We start from the raw sequence: 19,072 nt of genomic DNA, 5'->3' as shown, positions 1-19,072 counted from the left end.
GAAAACTGGGATGAATCTGTGAAGAGAACACTTCTCCAAAGTGCCAGATGCCATCAAAGGTGAGTATTTGCCCACTCAAGTCGGTTACGACGACGAACCGCAGTCAGGTCAAGACCCTGGTGAGGACGACGAGATTCTGAGACGGTTTCTGACAGTTAGTGCAGAAATTCTTTGGTTTTGCAAACCAACTGTTGCATCAGCTGTCCGGGTGGCTGGTCTCAGACGATCTCACAGGTGAAGAAGCCGGATGTGGAGGTTCTGGGCTGTTGTGGTTACACGTGGTCTGCGGTTGCGAGGCCGGTCGGATGTACTGCCAAATTCTCGGAAACGACATTGGAGACGGCTTATGGTAGTGACATGAACATTCAATTCACGGGCAACAACACTGGTGGACATTCCTGCAGTCAGCATGCCAATTGCACGCTCCCTTGCTCCCTCAAAACTTGCGACATCTGTGGCATTGTGTTGTGTGATATAACTGCACATTTTAGAGTGGCCTTTTACTGTGACCAGCCCAAGGCACACCTGTGCAATAATCATGCTGTTTAATCAGCATCTTGATATGCCACACCTGTCAGGTGGATGGATTATCTTGGCAAAGGAGAAGTGCTCACTAACACGGATTTAAACAAATTTGTGAACAAAATTTGAGAGAAATAAGCTTTTTGTGTGCATAGAAAAAGTCTTAGATCTTTTATTTCAACTCATGAAAAAGGGGAGCAACACTTTTGCACAAAAGTGTTGCGTTTATATTTTTGTTCAGTATACTAAAATAATGGAACAGCCAACATAAAGTGTCTTAAAGGAGAATTGAGCCATCAAGAGCTGCCAGAAAAACTTAAATCTGCACTTTGGCAGAGTCTGTGTGTGTAAGGTGGGCGGTATACTAACAACAAAGTTAACTTGCCCAAAATAGAAGCAGAGTTGAACAAGGAGCCGCATACTAAAGAAGAGAGGTTAAAGAGATTAAAGAGGTAACCGTAACCTAGGGAAACCAACAAACAGTGGTAATGAAACTCAGAGAATAACAACAACAATGGCTGTGGTGAAAGACTGACAAAGGCAGATATATATGAGGATTCAGGGGGAGTTTTGTTTATTATCTTGCACTGAAAAAAGGAAAATAAAATAAAATGGAGATGTACGTCTGCTCAATCAAACTGAGTGACAGGACGGAGAGTTTAGCAGAAGATCTAAACAAAGGCAGAAGAAGAAAGGAGAAGCTTTTCCAAAAAGGAATGCAAGAAAACACATGATATATTAGACCAACTGCAGATGGTCACGCAGCGGGGGTGGATGTGCGAAGAATTCAGCTAGTTTGCCCAGCAAGTCTGCGCAAGTCTGAAGCCAATGCAGGGCTTTGTTTTTTCCTGCAAACATGTCCTTAACTCTGTGGAAGGGTTTAGGGTTAGGATTAGGGCATTGTTATCCTGGATGATTTCATCCCCATCTCATAGAGATATAACACTAGAGGGGACATGACGTCATTAAGCGTGGGATAACCGTCCGCCATCTTACCTGGGTCCAGTTTACCTGTAAAACAACTACAACAGCTGCCTATGGGAAGCAACCACTGTTGTCCTGATCTGGACCTAACTGCTGCACTAAAAGGACCAAAGAGACCAGAGAAGCTGCAGCACTTTCCACACGTCAGAAGAGTAGAAGATAGAAGTTGTTTTATATGCTAAATTTAACTGACACAACTTAAAACACAACATTTCCGGCTAGTATTAGCCAACAGACTGGAGTTCTATTTGAAATAGTTTGTAATGGTATGTGTTAGCTAGTTAGCTGTTGGATGCAATCCTTACATTTCAGCTGTATGTTAGTTGGCTAGCTCTCTGCTGCCATACAAACGGGGCCATCCTTATGTTCCCTCAGCCCTATGTTCCCTCATGAATTTTTTCCCCATCCAAATTAGGCCCTATGTTCCCTCAGCCCCATGTTCCCTCAGCATCAGAGGGTTAGGGTTAGGGTTAGGGGGCGAAAGGAGCAAAAACATTACCTCATTGGCGGAGGTACTGATCTGAGGGAACATAGGCAGGTCACACTGTAAAGTTGCGATCCACCATGCTAAAAATACGTTCTATAGTGTTTTCTATAGTATTTGTATAGTACTCAGTAGCGGCACTGCTGCTGAAAATGTGCCTATTTTTTTTTAAATTAATAGCAGATAATTTCTGCCAAGACGTACCTTAATGATGGAAGTAACACATAGTGGCGTGACAGAGAGGAGATGCATTTGCATATCTGTATAGGCTACTGTGGATTTTAAGTTGATTCAAGTGTAGAGATGTTTGTTTTTGCTGTAGTAGCCTACTTGTTTACATGATGGCATCTACATAAATTATTTCTTTATGGATTGTAATCTTAATTGTAGGCTAAGATGTCATGCCAATAAAGTAAAAAAAAAAAAAAAATGTGAGGGCCTATATCCATATTACCTGCTTAAATTGGCTTAGACCTGTCACACTAACCACTTAATGGCATTACATTCGCCTTTTATTGTATATTTTATCTGGGTGTATTGTTAGGTGTGTTTCAGTGTTGGTGATATTTAATTGCTGCCAACATCTGTCTATTGCTACAACAACAGATCATTTGGGGGGGTTATTTATTAAAAATAAGCAGATTTTCATATATACTCTTAATATCAACCAAAGAGCAGTACCATCAGTACCAAAGAGTACCATTGGTACCATCAGTACCAAAGAGTATCAAAGAAATCTGATAATTATAGTCTTCTTGAAAATAGGATTCATAGTTTCTGTAAAGTAAATGCATCACTAAAATACTTCCAGAAGATAATCTTTATGATTGAAAACATAATTACTTAACATAGTTTAGCTGTTTTTATCTACAAACTACAGAAAGATGCTCATGTTTGGTACCATTTTAGACAGTCACAGTTGTCTTGCATACATAGAGCTAAATAAAAAGTAGTAATGATGTCTCAGTAAAAAAAATATTAGCATTATAATGGCAGCATAAGGCACTATCACCATTGATTCCAATTACAGTCAGCTGAGAAGTTGGCCCAGGTAAGATGGCTGCCATATGCTCCCATTCCAGAAGAGGAATTCTCTATGACATGTCCCCTCTAGTGTTATATCTCTGTGCCCCATCTGCTTAGAAATGCTTCATCATTCTTTATTCTTTATTCATTATTCTTTATTCAGATTCCCATTAGTTGCTACCAGGGTAGCAACAATTCTTCCTGGGGTCCCCACATAAAATTAAAAAAAAAGAAACACAACAACAACACAACCCTCATACCTCTCACCCAAAACCCAGATTCCTCTCACACCCACCCAGCACCCTTCAGATCACCCCATACCCTCACAGAACACTCTCAACTTTAAAAGAAAATCAACAACAACAATGATAATAATACTAACACTAAACAGAGAAAACGAAATCAAAATAGAACAAAACAAAACTCCGTTACCACCAGGAAGGAAAGCACTCAGGCGCAGAATTGAACCAAACGGAACAAGACAGAGTAAACAAAACAAAACAAAACAAGATAACTATGAAGGTCCACACCAGGAAAACAACAAGACCAAAAGTCAAACACCAGACAACAGTAGATAGGTCACTTATCTTAAAACAATCCACTTTTTTAAGTGCTTTTTAAAACAAATTTTGCTAGTTTGTTTATGTTTTAGGGAACATGGTAGCATATTCCAATAAGACGTAGCTCTGTACAAAACCGTTCTTTGCACTGCACAAGTTCTAACTATTACATGACCTTGTGTTACCTGTCTGGTAGTATGACCATGTCTGTTGTTGATATATAAAATCATTGAATGTAAGCTTTTAGGCCTGGACAAAGTACAGATGTTACGAAAGAAAACTAGGAGACAACTTAAGAATCTTTTCTCAACTTTTAGCCAGGAGAGAGCCTCATGCATGTTGAAACTTGCGCAAATCTCTTTTAGTCGCACTTGACCAAACTACCGAACAATAGTTGTAGAAAAGGCTCTGGCAGTGCACCCATTAACGAGCCAATTAATCACCATAGCAACCCCAGCCCAGGCAGGCTCTGAAAATCCTCCGTGCCACGCAGCAGACAGCCTCTTCAGATGGTCACTTCAACGACTTAAAACCAAGTAAACCTTACCTGTTGTGTGCGTAGATGACCAAATGTAAGTAGAATATGTCAGTTAACTGTTATGGAAATTGGTGTAAGGTTAAATTGATGTTAAGGAGATAACTATATTGAGTTAGACCCACATTGCCTGCTTGTTGCTTGATGTTTGCTTGCTTGCACTAGTCTCAGCTATGGTTAGAGAGCCTTGTTAAGTTTAATAACTAAGCTATGTGGAAATTGTTAACCTTCATGTTGCACACCCAGTATTTTAATGAGAGATGTATCCATGTTGTGTGGACTTTTCCCTCACCGCTAACTACTGAGAGTTACTTTATATGGTTTTCATGCTGATTACCTTACTACTATTTGGATAGTAATTCTCGTGCATTCCTTGTTTAATTCCATTAGTAATGATAATTACTCTCCTGTTTTAGACCACAAACAAACCCACCATCACATCCGTGTATTGTGGCATGCCGATGGATAGGATGGAGAAACTATAAGCAATTGTTGTGCCTATGTACCTGATGCCTTAAACCTTCAGTAAAGTTCTACGCATCGAAGTCCAGTCCCCGTGTCCTGACCCGACACCCCATATTGGTGACCACTCCTGAGCCAGCTAAATAGTTCAATACAATAGTCAAGATGACACAAAACCAGCGATTGTATAACCTGTCTGATTGAGTGATCGGTCAGTAAATAAGCACACCTCCCGATGACTGACACTGATCTTCATCCATCATAGGATGAACGTGATGGAAAACGCACCCAACACCATAACAGAGCTGGCAGAGCCCTTCACCAGAGGAAAGAAGCTCTCAGGCCTGTGGATTTCTTTTGGTGTGCGCCACTCAAATACTCATCCACTTGCTGAGAAAAGGCGGGAGGATGACTCATCTGATCATATTGCTTTTTTCCACTGCATGTATTATCTGAAGCACTTGCTACAGCACGCTGCCACTGGCTGCTGATGTCAACAACACCTGAGCCTCTCCTACTTGTGAATCAGCAAGTTGAGCAGTCTTATCAGTGAAGCTCCTGCCAAACGTCCCCCAGCAGTCTGTCCTCTCAAAGGCACTGCAGCTCCTGTTAGAGCCATGGTGGGCAAAATAATGGACAGCTGGGTCTGCCAAGCATTTTTATATATAGCCCTAATGATAATGGGATGTTAATTGCTTAATTTTCTTAGGGACTACATCTGTGTGGAAGCACCTGCTTTCACTGTGCCTTTGTATTCCTTCTAAAGCATTTCCTTTGTTTTGGCAATTGCTTGTGCATATTGAGACTCAATTTTACTGATTTTGCTGAAGTCAGGATTTAAAGATTCTTATGTAAAAATACACCAGTTTTATTCCTCCAAAACACAAATTTGGGCTACAGCAGAGGAGAGCTTCCCTTCCCTACTAATTGAGACTCTGTAGATTTGCCCATTTGCCCAAATTACTTTCAGGTGTGGAGTATGGACACTAGTGGGAAAGAAAGTGAAGAATCAAAAGTGAAATACAAAACTTTCCTGTAAACAGCAGTGAACGAACGTTCCATCAAGAGAAATCTGGACTCGCCAACGATGGCTGAACCTGGTGTGAAAAGATTTTTTTTTCACCACCAACTCGCTGCCACTTGGGGCCGCCAGAGTGTGAAGTTAGCTAGTGCAGCTTTAAGCCACACTGTGAAAACATGGTCTGAAATACTGAATGTGACAAACAGTGAGCCAATATAATTGAATAATCTGGACCAGCTATAACAGGACCATTCACAAATGAAAACATTTTAATAGATTTTTTGGGTTACATCAAGTTTACTTTATTGCTATTCTTAATACAAGAGTACCCTCTCCTGAAACACACACAGACATAGACTTTTTTTTTTTTTTACAACAATAAAAAAAAATATTGAAATAATTTGCAAATTGCCTTTAAAGGGAATGGAAATTCAGTTCGACAAAAGACAGATGGTCATTAATCACAGATTGAGAGAGGAGAGTGAGTGATATGCTCTTAACTCAAGTGGATGATGTGCTGGTGCTGTTTTTTGAGTTGCTCCAGCTGCAGTCATTATACACACACACACACACACACACACACCATACGCAATGATGTGCTTGCACACACACACACACATACACAGACACACACACTCATAAAGATTCATTGCAGATAATGAAGACAGTCCTTACCTGACAGCAGAGAATACAGATTTGCATCTCTCACATATATGTGTGCTAATGAGTAAAAAGTGTTTCCTTCTCTCTCTTTGTCACACACACACACACACACACACACACACACACACACACACACACACACTCACAAATTCCCCTACACATGCACAAAGCATTCCCATAGAGTGGGGATAATGAGTAAAAATTACGTTCTTCCCCCCCCCCCCATCAACTCCTACGTAAGGGATCTAGAGATGAAGGCCTAACAGGCAGGGAGGATAATAAAGCTCCAAATCTGGTTTTTAATCCCTTTGTGGTACAAAGGGAACACCCTCACCTGTCCAAACATGTAAGCACATCAAATAGATATTTAAAAAGATGATACCTGTACCACAAAAATGTAAAACAAAAACAGTTTCTGTTTAAATGCAGCTTGTACATGTATAGACCTCAGTTGCTGACTGCCAGTCTATGCCACAGACACCAATTAGAGGGGAAATAAGCCCATCACAGGGAATGAAGAGTAAGCCCATTACAGCCGTCCACCGAATGCAGTGTATGGATGCCCTCACACTCAACTCACACTGAGATACTGTGCCAGCCAATTACACTGATATACAGTGTGCATATTTGTGTGTGTATAGACTCACACACACACACACATACAGAGTTGAGAGGCTGCATTCTTATTCAAAATTTGAATCTCTGTGCTTACCAGTAATCCTCTCATCAAATAACATACAAGTACTGAACACATACACACGCATGCACAGACAGAGAGAGTGCAGGGGAACACACACACACACACACACACACACACACACACACACACATACACAGCACATACAGCCAGTCCTAATCTGAATTGCAGATGTTTTCTGTGGCCTCTCTGTCTGCCAGCACCATGATGATGAGCCGTCCTCGTTAGCATGGAGACTTTTAGCTGTAATTATCTGGTAATGGCACTCAGCCCATCAACTCCTCCTCTAGTGTGTTCCAATGCAGGCAGGCACGCACTCACACACACACACACACACACACGTGCGCACTCAAACACACATGCAGGCGCTCAGCTAGACAGACGTACACACACAAACACAGACAGGCAGACAGACACACTAATGGCCACACACACACACACATATAAAGACACACACATACACAGACAGCTAGACAGACACGCAAATATAGACAGACTCACACACACACAGACACACACACAGGCACACACAGACACACACATGCACAAACACATGCACACACAGACAAATACAGACAAATTCAGACAGACACACACAAAGGCACACACACAAATTTGAAAGCACACACACACACACACACACACACACACACACACACACACACACACACACATACAGTGCCATATCCCCGCTACTCTTTCTGCCCCCATGGCTAATCTGAGCAACACATTATCCAGGAGATAATAGGAACTGTCATCCAGGAGGCAGAGGAGGGAGGGAGGGAGGGAGAGAGAGAGAGAGAGAGAGAGAGAGAGTGTTCACTGCATCTTGGAAAAAAGGGCTTTATTGCAATGACTTTATGATGCCAGAAGTAGCATATGAACCGACCTGACTCCTTTAACAAAGACACAGGCACCTTATCACCTCAACAAAGGCACCACACCACACTGTGAAAGTGTTATAAACCTGAAGAGTGGTTGATCGCAAGAGGTAAAGAGAGAGAGAGAGAGAGAGAGAGAGGACGTAGGGAAAGGGAAGGGGAGGGAGAGATATAGGAAGAAGAGGCAGATGGATGGAGGGAAAGGATAGGTGGGGGTAAAGGTAGAGAAAGAGATGAAGCGAGAGAGGGAAGAAGGGAGAGAGGAGGGAGGGACAGAGAGACAGAAGGAGGGAGGAAGGGAAGCGAGGGAGTGAAGGGGCGGAGGGAGACCGAACGCTCACTCGCTCCTTACGATCCAATTTTATTGCAACGGCTGTGAAACACTTCAATTGTTAATATTGTAAAATGGTTCTAACGGCAGGAGTTGCATGGTAAACTTGCCTCTCTTACTCAGCAGCGAAGGCCAAGTCCGCTGACGCAACAGCAGGGACAGAGGCAGAGAGGAAGATGATGAGAGAGAGAGAGTAACAAAGGAAGGGAGAAAGAGAGGCACAAGACACAAAGAGAGTTGAGAACATCCCCTTAGTAGATGTGAGTACATGCTTCGTCCCTTATCCTTCTGTGTGACAGCAAAAAAACAAAATGGCAGATTAATCTTTCATGGATGGAGGAGCCAAGCAGATTAGGGGGCTGCTTGGGTTTCTCTCTGCCGCTTCATTCACAAGTTTAATACGATTAGTGCAGTGGGGGCCTCCAGCCAGCAGGGGCAGCAGAGCGCAAAGATAGAGGAGACATAGTAGATAATGTGTGTGTGTGTTTGTGTGTTTGTGTATGTATGGAGTGGGGGAAAAGGGATAGAGTTAAGATCTAATGGTAAAAAAGCATTCTACTGAAATTACCATTTGCTATTGGCTGATCTTTGGTTTCCCATGTGATGTCAGGTGGTGACATCACTTGGCACCAAAGATCAGCCAATAGCAGATGGCGGTTATCTCTGGGAAATGCAGTGCTGAAACGCCACAGGAATGACTGTTTAGCACCAACGATGTCACTAGAATCCCGGTTCAAGGTGAGGTTATGTTGTCATACATAATTGTAATTTGGGACACATTTCTGCTCTATGCTTTAACATCCAGAGGGCAGAGCAGGCCGTCTCTCTGGGGAGGAAAAGGTGAGTCGGTTGAGGTGAGCTCAACTCTTTCTAAATTGTTTTCATGAGCAGAGCTGGCATTCCAGGCTCCCCGGATATTTTATTCATTTTTTTTTTGTGACAGGTGGAGTGAAAAAAAGTTACGTACCCAGCCACCCGGATGCCCCACTAACTCCAAGTGTTAACTAATAGAGTCCGACATGAGCTACATTTTGTTGCAGGGAGAGAAGGAGAAAATAGTTGGAGAGAGAGAGCGAGAGAGAGAGAGAGAGAGAGATGGTGGAGAGATTGGGAGGGACTGACTAGCAGAAAAGGAGACCAAGGGAGAGAGAGTAGAGAGGCAAAGATGGAGAATAGATGAGAAAGTACCAGCTGTTTGTGGAGAAAGAGAAACGAGGCCAACATCGTACAAAACTGGACTATTCCAGGGATTTAACAGTCAGAAATACCGAAAACAATAAAGCAGTGCGGACAGCAGGTGGCTCAGTGTTTGCTCTCCCTGTGTTTGCATGGTTTCCTTTGGGTGCTCTGGTTTCCTCCCACATTCAAAAGACATGCAAGTCAGGTGGATTAGAAAGTCTGATCCCCATAGTCCAATGCATGCTGGGACAGGCTCCGGCCCCCTGTGACCCTGAAAAGGAATAAGCAGGTAGAGAGAGGCTCCCCAAACCTTGATATGACTATAATAATGCAACATCAGGTTCACTAGTCACACATTGGTGGTGTATTTTTCTTATTCCCATCAAAAGTATACAAAGTGACATCACATCAATATATTTGCAGTGCAGCTACAATGGAGTTTGATAGCAGAAAATGTTTCAGCTATCAAAAGATATCAGTGTGAGCATCAGGTTTAGGTGTCAGTCCCTCAGAATCCAAAACCTTCTTTTCAGACTCACCAGAATCTTTAAATCAATTTTAGATTTAGAAATGCAGGCCTTGACATAACATGCTCTAAGAAAACTTGGCAGCGACTATGTCTATCTAAAAGCCTAAAAACAAATACATTTGTTGGATTAACTTACTTTTGTTTGAAGCAACCTGACCTCATATAAACAATCTGACGAACCTTTTCGCTCCATATACTGACCAAAATCCAATTTAAACTGGTTCAGTTTAACAGGCAATCCACTCGCAGTCTTCATGGAGCCAATGATGGATGGCATACTGATACACAAGTCCAGAAACAGATTGAAACATTTAAACATGCTCTAAAGAGAGTATATCATTTCACACATCGGCTGTAAAAGAGGTGGTAAAACAGCATCATAAAATCTTTGCAATAAAGTCTTTATTTTTTTCACATTTTACCATCAATGTGGCTTACCGTTGCCTGGCCAAAATTCTGTGACAGGACTGGCTCTGGCTGAGTAACCATTTCTGACGATTATATTTATAGCAGATTCTGTGTTATGAGATAGCACACAGTGGAGAGTGACAGGAAAGATGGGAGAGAAAGGGATAACCTGCGATATACAGCGGGCCGTTCACACCCACAAACATTGGGAGCACATATAGCGTGACGCCCCCAGTTATCATAAATCTGCAACGAAAGCGGCGAGGATAAGCCGTCGAGCCGCCCGGGTTTATCTAACGCCTGGCGATATGACAGCGCAGGGCGTGGGGCTGAATGTTCAATGAAGAGCAACAGGAACCCTTGAACAACGGGCAGGCCAGAGAGCGCCCGCATCCCGAGCCACCTCTCCCCGTCGGCTCATCCATCAATCCCCCTGCGAGCTGTCACTCCTCCCTCCCCGCTGGGGGTTACACTCATCCTCTGTCTCCTGCTTTTTTTTTTTTTTTTTCTCTCGCTCGCCCTGTCACTCTGTTTCCACTCTCTCACTGTATTCTTTATTTCTTTTTTCGCCTTAACTTGTCCTGTCTCTTTCTTGCGGGGTGGGTGTCATCTTTATCGGTCATTAAAGGAATACACCAACTTTTTAGGAGCTCGGCTTGCTGGTCAACTTACATTTTAATGATGAGAGCATAGACAGCGAAATCATTCATGTGTCCCAGGTGGATCGTTGGCTCTGGCGCTCCATGCTAACACTTTAGCATACACTATGTTGGGTGATAGTAGGCGACTAGCATTATCTCAAATGTGAGAAAATCTAAACTTGTAGCACCTCTAAAGCTAAATGGTAAGCAGTCTTAAATGATGTGTGGCCAAGTCATGTAGATGAACACAAAAAATATTAATATATACATGGTTGCTCACCTAAAATAATTCCACAATATATGGATCTACAGACCATATCATAAAAGACACTAACAATAAAATTTGCACAAAATATGAAAAAAATGACATACTGTTTTGTAGTCAGTTTTATTTGAATGACATACAACTTTGGATCCGGGACTAAGGATCAGGGAGACTGTGTACAGCTAAAGATCACTTCACAGCAGATGAATACATGGTTATTCACCTGAAAAAGTTCTAAAAATAAACCTGGCTACACCAGGTATATTGAGTTAATGATGTTTAATTTATAAAATGTATGAATCTACAGTCCCTATAATAAAAATACTAACAACCATGTATTACTAAAAGATCAGTCTTACTTTGGCGAATGCTAATCACTTAGGATCGATCAACATAGTGTAGCTAAAGTGTTAGCATGGAGCATCAGGGACACGGGACACATGGGTGATTCTGATATTGATGTTGTAGTGAAACTCCCAGAAACGTGTAATCTTTTAACAGATAACGAGCCTCTTCAGGTTCCACGATCCCTTGGTAATAACAGGAACAGAGCTTCCAGGTGTGTTAGCTGAGCAACGGTAGATGGAAAAAAACCATATCGACACAAGGTCTTGGGAGGTTTTTATAAATTTAATATATCAATATATAGAGATATTTATCAACAGCTTGATTTCATAGAAACGTGAGTGAGACCATTTTGGCATACAGTACAGATATTCCATGTAAGTACAGAAGTCGCTAAGTTTTTAAGTCCCCCCCCACCCCACTTCCCTCACCAACCCGCCAACTATCCTCACCCCCCGTCCCGCAGACACATAACACAGAAAAACGGAAACAGAGTAAAAGTATACAGGAGCACAAAACAAGGCACCAATAAATTAAAATGATAACCCCTCTTTTTTTTAAAAACACACAACGGAATCTATTCAACAGAATTAAATACAGTATGAACACTCTAAAAATCTGCAATGCTTTACTGTTAAAAAGCAAAAACCAAATAAAAAGAACAGACAGGAGAAGATAAAATAAAAGAAATAAAAACACTTTGGCAGATTATTAATTTTTAGTTACAATCAAGTAGTAAAGAAATCCAGTGCTCTTGTGTACAAATAAATTCATATATGGTCTACACTCCTTTTTTTCCCCCGGAGGTTTATGTACATCTTTTTTTTACAGATACATTTAAAACATTATCAAAAAGTTTTTGCTGTATGAAAACGTATTTACAAGTTTATGATTCAAAACCATTGGACTGTACCATTGGATCGCCCCCGTTTTCCCCTCCCCTCCTAAGTACGTACCTCTTTACACAGTGCAGAAGGCTTCTTGAAAAGTTTTGTGCAACAAACAGCGTAAAAAATGCCTGTGATATGGCTGTGGAATGGACAGAACCCAGAATGGTTTTGGAGATTTCCTTACAGGCGGTGACACGTCGGCAACATTTTGAGAAAATGGAAAAGAGTTTTGCCAACAATTGTAGCAACAGCATTTTTATTATACTTTTGTTTCTTATTATCTGCAGTGATTTTCTCCCTCGGCAGCCTCCCTGTTGAAGTGAATCAATCCAAATCCATTCCAATACTGCCATTTTATCATAATGTTGCCGCTGTATCATCATCCCATAATGCCCCACCCCCCTCCCATCCCCCCAAAAAAGAGTTACATACACAGACTTCACCCCTTCCCCCCCCCCCCCAACCTTCATTTTACACTGACTGGTAGAAAAAAATGTAGGCGCCTGAACGTTGTCCTTCAAGTAATCGCACATCAAGTCGGTCAAATATGAAACCGGGAATGGTTCGGCGAGGACGGGAGTAGGGAGAGAGAGAGAGAGAGAGAGAGAGAGCGACGACGACAACTCACTGACAGACTCACAGTCCAAAAAACCACATGATAATAAGAGGAACCAGTCGGCGAGGGAAAGTCACTGGGTTGACGAGAACTAAATGCCAGCCGAGCAGAGAGTCAGTGAGGGTTCCTTCCTTGTCCCACACTGCAGCCGGGGGGCCGCCTCTCCTCTCCGAAAGCGCGCTTGTTCGCCTGTTCGCTGGTTCACAGTGGGGAGGGGTTATTCAGCTCTGGGGGGGGGGTTTCCCTTGTTGTTTGTGGGGTTCCCTTGTTGTTTGTGGGGTTCCATGTAATTTCCCTCCAGTGTTTTTTATTATTCTTCCAGTGCGTTCACAAAGACGGATAGCCCTTGCCAAAGCAAAAGATGTCGATGGCTGAGATGAAGATGGGAGGGCGAGAGTATGAGAGCGCACTGGGAAAAGCAATGCTAGCGACGAGGCTGACTCTGGACTAAAACACAGGCAGTCGACTTTTAGGTCAATTCAGCTCAACGTATTGTGTAGATGTTTCGTATAAGAGCCACACAAGACCCCGATGTAACGTGTTGGACGTACTTGAAGCCTCGGAGCTAGCATTACTTCACAGTGCATGAGGGATTGAAGTGGTGAAGAGATGTGAGTGATGTTAGAAAGCTTTGAGTACATGGTTAAAGCAGCGTGGGTCAGATACCCCGGTCAGAAAAGATAGGGAACAACCATTAGAAATGCATAGAGAGAAAAAAAAAAAAAAGGATGAGTGACAAGACGGTTTTAAAGAACAGGGAGCACAAATCAGTAACACTTTACTTAAGGCATACAGTCATTATGGATTATGGGTTATCTGAGCTATTAGAGTCTCTTATGACAGGCTAATAATATGTAATGTATTTCCATGAAATAATTAGAAATTGCCTCTTCATGGCTGGAATTTAGTCTGGTTTGAGATATAAGCCATTACAACCCCACTAATAATGCATTAGGATTTGTTAGGAATACACTTAATAAATGTAAGCATTAAATAAAGTGTTACTCACAAATCTATAGAGCAGTTACACTACAGAGGGATTTTATTGCCTATATTGAATGTTAGGGACAATACCTGACCATGTGTACCTAGGATGATTTGAATGGATGTTGAGGCCAAGAACCGGAGCCAATGTCTAAAAGCTCGAATTTACTTGAATTGTAAATTGCTGGTTTTTCTTTTAAATAGGAGCCAGCACATATAGATATGTTGTTCAGTGTAGCACTACTTTCTCCAGTGCAGCGACTACTGGGTTAACACTGACAGAGTTCAAAGGAATTATTAAGAGAAAAGTTGACCTTGAGTCCCAAACATAATTATTTTAGTACAATAACACAGACACACACACATACACACAGAAATGCAAGGATGTACGCATGCACACACATGCGTATACGAAATCAATGCGATATTCTTAGACCTCGGCTCGAGGAAGAGTGTACAGATCTGTAGCAACAGTGCAGATTGTTTATGGGACTGGCTGATAGTAAAGTCCAGCGAGCGTACAGTCACACCCTGCCCTCTACAACTACCACAAGTGCTATTTATGATGAATGACGAAAGCTCCTTTTGGACCCCTCACTGTCCTATTTAGTGTCCTTCAGAGGAAACGGCTGCTCTCAAGGTGGCTACAAAGTGGACAAAGCAATCTATCTGGACACTGTAGCAATAATAACTTTTCTACAATGCCACGCTCAGTCACCTCAATAAATAAGCAATCTATTCTCCTAACTGCAACCTCTCAGTATAAAACTCCACTGGACCTGGGCTGAGGCAGATGTGGACATGAAGACATGAAGTGTGCAGTGCTGAGCAGGCTTGCAGCTCATGGTCCAATGCAGCACCATTCATTTAAATTAATCTTAAATTCACAATGTTTGAAGTGGGATGAACAGCGGTATCCCTCTTGTCACCTTACATTATTATATCCATCACCTTTTAGAACTTAGATTTTAGGTGAAAATTATGAAATAGTGAGGCGAACATAACCCAGCATACCTTTCAATAACAAATAGACCACAATTTCAGATACCACAACACATGATGCATTTTGTGACCATTTTGTGCACCAAAATTGTTCTGCGTGATGAATGACAATATACAGCTGTGTGCCATTTAAATTGTCCAAGATGCTTCAGCGCTATGCCGCGTCATGCTTCAGCCTGCCTAAAAAGCCAAACACCGCAGGAACCTACCAAAACAGCCGGGCAGCATGCTGATCTGTGTCACAGTCTACCCCACCGTGTAATGCATTTTATTTGGCTGCATCCGCGGGGTGCAAGGTTAGAAGATGAAGGGAGATGGGCCTCCCCCTCGCTCGCTCAAATTATTCAACAAATACCCTTTGTTAAGTAAACGTAGGGGGAAGAGAAAGGGAATGCTGGGGAAATGTAATGTTGGGGAGGGAAATGTAGAGGAGGGCTGCAATTTAGCCGTCCATCATGCCGCTTGTCAAGTATGTACAAATCGCCCACTGTGCATCTGTGCTGTTATGGGCTGAGCAGAGAGAGAGACAGTACCATCCCACTGAGGGTGGTGGTGGGGTGTGTGTGTGTGTGTGTGTGTGTGTCAGAATATTGGGGCACAACGTCAGCAGAAATCCATCAGAATAAATGACCCACCATTCATCTTACACACACTGTCCTGTTTCCATATAGGTTGGTCTAATCCTGGATCGTCCCTTCCTGCCAACCCTTGTCTCTGTCTGTCTTTCTCTCTCTCTCTCTCTCTCTCTCTCTCTCCTGTGGTTACTCTAGCACCTCCACTGAGCAAACCTTTCCCACAGAGACAAGGAGAACCATGATTGATGCCTATCATTAATCAACCCTACGTTTTTTTTGTGAGTGTACATGCACCTTTGCGCATGTACCGGCTGTATAGCTGTGTGAATACATAGTCTACATGGGTAGACTTTCTTGTTTGCATTATATTATATAAGCTCATGTTTTTGTTTTGCTTTTGTTACAGCAACCACATGCAGTTCAATGTCAACTTCAATGTCCCATCTACTGATATGAGTGTTCTTCATTATGGAGTGAGTATTCTTCAGTATTGTGTACTTCACTGGCAGCAACAACAACCAATCAGATCAAAAGGGGCTATCATTATTCACTAAAAAGACCAATGTTTATGACCAACTGTGCTGGAGCGAAAAACATATTTGAACATATGTTGTCTTTCATTCAGCATTCATATACCAGGTTTTGTGTCTATGCATAATCACTGATGTTTACAATACAGACTCAAACAAAAGCACTTCTCAACAGATTTGTTGCTCTAAAAAATGGAAGACTAGTGTTGTATGTGTACCTTTGACAAGTAAAAACAGCTCTTCACTTTACATAATGCATTGTAAGTGTGCTTAACTACTTCAGAATGCCCTGTATCATTATCAAGACTAAATTACATCCACAATGGGACAGTTGCTAATTTGCCATAGGAAGACATAACAACCATCATATTAACCTGCTATACGGGCCTCTAATAGCTCACGCACTGTTACAACACATTACAAGCTATTATTGCTATACACATTAGGCAAAAATTCCATCTGATTCAATGGGCTGGAAGAGTGTTGGTGGCAAGCCAATGGAAGATCAGTTTGTTGCTTTAATTATGCTGGTTTACACAGTTTCTCTCCATCCAGCTCTCGAATCAAATCAGTGCTCAGCTCAGTTAAACCTCAGAGTATTACTTGTCTGTTTGTACAAAATAGGACTGTACGCAAAACCACACAGAACAGTCAATGACAGCAGGAGGTGATTCCTTCCAAGTGTGGGCTCCTATCCTGCCGCCTCTCACCCACAAAACACACAGCTACACACACACACACAAACACGGCAACAGGACCGTAACTCAGGGACACACGTATGAATGCTGATACACATGTGCAAACAATCCCGAGTTCATTATCGAACCTCCGCATACCTCTTATGCCAGCAGAGAGGATTACCCATAATCCTTTTTTTTTGCCCTGCTGCTTTTTGCCTTGTGGCACGACCCTCTGGTGGCATAAACCCCACCCCCCCCAACACATCTTTACTGTCTCACCCCCAAATCACCTCCAAAAATCCACAGTCGCCCTCAACATTTCTCTGCCTCCACTCCCCTTGGCTATTTTTAGCTCTGCCTGCCTACAATGTGTCAAGAGGGGAATCTGAGGGGCGGAGTGTGAGAGAGGATGACATTCCCCTTGTTAACAAAAAAGATTTTTAACACGTCTTCCTTGTCGACTCTAGATGCGCGGGGAGCCATGAAGAAAAATCTTTTTCGTGCCCACTATCGTCCTTCTTGCCAAACTTGAACAAATCACCCACTGTGCGCTGAGAATTGCTCATTACATATTTACAACAGCAAAACACATACAAATAAATAAACAGTCGACATATCAGGAATTAAAAACAACGCATGCCGGCTGCTCCGCTTGAGCGGCGGCCGGTCAGCCTTCTATTTACAATGTGCACTGAGACAGCCGAATGAGGTTAGTTCGGACAAAAATCATCAAGCAGCGTATTACACACCACTACCGCTATCAAAAGAGAGAGAGAACAGAGGAGTGGAGGAGAGGGTACTAGCACAAGTAGGACTAGTACTAATCACTAGTACTAGAGGAAGTAGTAGTAGCTAGTAGTGGTAGTAAGAGGAGTGGTAGTAACGGAGGAGAAAGAGAAAGGGGATATACAAGATGTACAAGTCATCCCTGCTCCTTAAAAGGGGGGAGGGGCACACTGAGGTGTCCCGCTCTTTCTCCTCTGCGTTGTAGTGGCCATGGTGAGAGGAGGGGCCAGGATGGGACTGGGGGGCACGCTGCACCCCCCCCTCAGGGGTAGCCATCGTCCTCCAGACTGAGCGCCACGCGCTGCAAACAGCAGATAAAAAACACTGTTACCACAGCAGCTGGTGAAGGAGAGAGAGAGCTAGAAAAAGATAGAGATGAAACAAATAGAGTAGCAGGACAGAGAGAGTCTAGTCTAGATGCCACCCAGAAAAGAAATGACAGCTTCATGTAGAACCTATTCCTCCTCCTCGCTCCTTCTCTCCTTTAGCTTCTCCTTTCTCCCCCTTTCCCTTTTTTCTCATCCCTTCTTTCCATCCCCCCTTGTCCTTTCCATCTTGCTCTGGCTGTTATGTGAGGAATGCAGGATGCCTGGCCCACCTAATGCCAACCTGATTTCTGTAGCTGTCTGAGTTAGCACACTGCCACAGCACAGTGAGAGGGGGAGAGGAGAGGAGAGGAGAGGAGAGGAGAGGAGAGGAGAGGAGAAGAGAAGAGAAGAGAAGAGAGGAGATGAGAAGACAGGGGGAAAGAGAAACATAAGTTAAGAGAATAAAAGAATGAAAGGAGGACAAAATAAAATAAGGCAGATCAGTCGTTCCCTCTCTCCAGCCTCCTCACTGAGGGGGGGTGTTGCTTCGACCTTGAATCTTAATATGACTCAGTCGTGCACCTGGTGTGTGTGTGTGTGTGTGTATGTGTGTTTGCAGCCTGTCATCGTGCCAATGATACCCAGAATTCTTTGCCTCCTCTCTCTCTCTCCAAAGCAACACAAAGAAATCTGTGTTACCATGCCAACCGATCAAAGCGCTAGACTCCCATCCCCCCATAATCCTTTCTGTCTGCCCTGCCCTGCTTGCTCTCCTAAAACAACAAATACATGTCATCAGTGTCCTGCAGAAACCTTGCCTCTCCAATTTCGCCATTTCGTTTGACTCTGAGTGCAAATGACAGCTGGCAGCGTCTCCCGTGGGCAGAAAATACACCTGCGAGACAAATAATTGACTTTCAAAAATGCATCGGCATCAATGGGAAATCAACAAGTTATTTTGTAATCCCGGAAGAGTGGAGACGCAGGGTTTCTGCAACGGCGCTGAGGGGAGGAGATGAAATAAATTCCATTTCAGATTGTCCTCGGTTCTGGTTTGCATTCCCTTTTTACCTTGTCTTATTTACACACAAGAGATAAGGTCAATGTGATGATGTTACTATCCGCTCTAAAGATCCCATTTCTTTGCTAGGGAGGTCTAGTCATGTCC

The sequence above is a fragment of the Centroberyx affinis genome, unplaced genomic scaffold, assembly GCF_046629955.1.
Source record: "Centroberyx affinis isolate AG114_WGS23_722 - 3 ecotype Tasmania unplaced genomic scaffold, CSIRO-AGI_Caff_v1 ptg002544l_1, whole genome shotgun sequence".
Classification (NCBI taxonomy): Eukaryota; Metazoa; Chordata; class Actinopteri; order Beryciformes; family Berycidae; genus Centroberyx; species Centroberyx affinis.
This window is presented reverse-complemented; position numbering follows the sequence as displayed.